Here is a 2,500-nt window from a genome sequence, read left to right as displayed (position 1 = left end):
TTACAAAGTCAGTTTTCTCTTAAGAAGAGCTGTTGAAATTGTCAATAAAGTGTTAAGTTTTTTGGTGCCGTAACGGCCTTGTGAGTTGTCACAACTAAACAGTGGTGTAGGATTGTAAGTTGGGCATTTGGTAGATGCAGCCAATATATCTACAGCTATAGGGTATTGGGGTTCGAGTCCCGCTCAAACTCGTTAGTTCCTTTGGTCGCTGCAACCTCACCATCCTTGTGAGCTAAGGATAAGGTGTTTGGGGAAGCATATAGGTCCATCTGCTGAGTCATTAGCAGCCATTGCCTGGGCCTCCTTGGTCCTAGCTTGGGTGGAGAGGGGGGTTTGGGCGCTGATCATATCTACTATGATCAGTCTCTAGGGCATTGTCCTGCTTGATAGGGCAATGTCACTGTCCCTTTCCTCTGCCATTCATAAGGGGCCTTTATGAAATCTTCCACTAATTTGAAATAATGGGTTCATTGGCCTTCATATTTTTGTAGCACAGTAAAGAAACAAAAGACCTTTAATCATGAAGTTTTCACCTTGGGCATAATTAAGTGTCTTCCAGAAGTTCTCTGGTGCTGCAGTACTGAGGTTATCCTTCTGGGGGGGGGGGCATTACGTAATCTCTTAGGCCGGGAGCACACTAGCGACTCTGTGGCGCCACAAAGCCACAGCATCGTGTGGCGGGGATGTGGTCCCCCATAGGTTTCCATTGTTTTCAAGTTTTGCCGCGCAAACTAGCGACTGTGGCAAGCGACTGTGGCTCTCTGTCGCTCATCCCCGCCACAGGCGTGGCTTGGCTTTGAAAACAATGGAAACCTATGGGAGACCACATCCCCGCCACACGATGCTGTGGCTTTGTGGCGCCACAGAGTCGCTAGTGTGCTCCTGGCCTTAATTTGTCGTCTTATATTTGCAACAGCGTTGTCTGAAACAAATGGTCTTCTACTCTTAGTGAAGTGTTAAGTGCCTGGACAAAATTAGAAGTACCTGGTATTTCTGTTCTCAAGTCCACTTCCCAAATGATCTTTCAAACTCTTGGTTCTCCTGACATAGCAATGTTAGATTAGAATTGCAACTGAGAGTTTGGTCTCAACAGGCAGGTAATTGTTCTCAGAAGAAACAATGATATACTTGTTATTAACATCGCTCTAGGAACAGCCGCATCCTTAATATGCTTTTACAACGTTATAAGTCTCTCTCTCTCTCTCTCTCTCTCTCTCTCTCTCTCTCTCTCTCTCTCTCTCTCTCTCTCTTCCACCACCGCATACTTTTTGATTTTACAACGATAAAATTCTCTCTCTCTCTCTATCTCTCTCTCTCTCTTCCCACCACCGCATATTTTTTGATTTTACGATAAAATCTCTCTCTCTCTCTCTCTCTCTCCTCTCTCTCTCTCTCTCTCTCTCTCTCTCTCTCTCTCCTCTCTCTCTCTCTCTTCCCACCGCCGCATACTTTTTTTTATTTTACAACAATAAAATTCTCTCTCTCTCTCTCTCTCTCTCTCTCTCTCTCTCTCTCTCTCTCTCTCTCTCTCTCTCTCTCTTCCCACCGCCGCAAATTTTTTTTATTTTACAACAATAAAATTCTCTCTCTCTCTCTCTCTCTCTCTCTCTCGTCTCTCTCTCTCTCTCTCTCTCTCTCTCTCTCTCTCTTCACGGCATACTTTTATATTATTCATCATTCCTACTTTATAAGATAAAAGGAACTTCGGGCCGTTTATGTCTTATACTTATTATCTTAACAATGCATAACTAATGAAACTTGAAATTCATATGATGGAAATATAAGATTCTTCAAAGTAGATGGTAATTTTCCACCCTGTAATTGAAATGCGTGTAATTCATTAGTTATTTCCCATGTTATAAACCTCATGCTATCATTTCCAACTTCATAAAAGGTGTATATTAATGTATAACAAAGTTGAATTAATTTTACTATTATCATCATCATCATCATCATCTCCCCTACGCCTGTATACGCAAAGGGCCTCGGTTAGATTTCGCCAGTCGTCTCTATCTTGAGCTTTTAATTCAATACTTCCCCCATTCCTCATCTCCTACTTCGCTCTTCATAATCCTCAGCCATGTTGGTCTGGGTCTTTCAACTCTTCTAGAGCCTTGTGGAGCCCAGCTGAACGTTCGATTATTATAATTATTAATATTGCTATTACTGATGTTATCGTTATTAATACTAGTAATGATATTGCTTTCATTATTAATGTTTTCCTTTCCCTCATGATGTCCTATGTTTCTTTATTTGTAGTTTAATTGGTCCTTCATCTTTGAGTACTGCATCTAATAGTCAAATCTCATCATGATTAACCTATCGTAAAGTTAAATGAACTTATCAGAGAACATTTGGGTAAGGTCAGTGCAACAATGATTTGATTCCTGGTGATCTTTTGGTATGAATTTCTCTTTTTGGAGAAGGGTTTTTTAATTCAAAGATTCAGATACTTCAACGCGTATCATTTATGTAAATTTATATAACGTTATGCCAGTGA

The sequence above is a fragment of the Palaemon carinicauda genome, chromosome 33, assembly GCF_036898095.1.
Source record: "Palaemon carinicauda isolate YSFRI2023 chromosome 33, ASM3689809v2, whole genome shotgun sequence".
NCBI classification, from domain to species: Eukaryota; Metazoa; Arthropoda; class Malacostraca; order Decapoda; family Palaemonidae; genus Palaemon; species Palaemon carinicauda.
Note: the sequence above shows the minus strand (reverse complement) of the source record.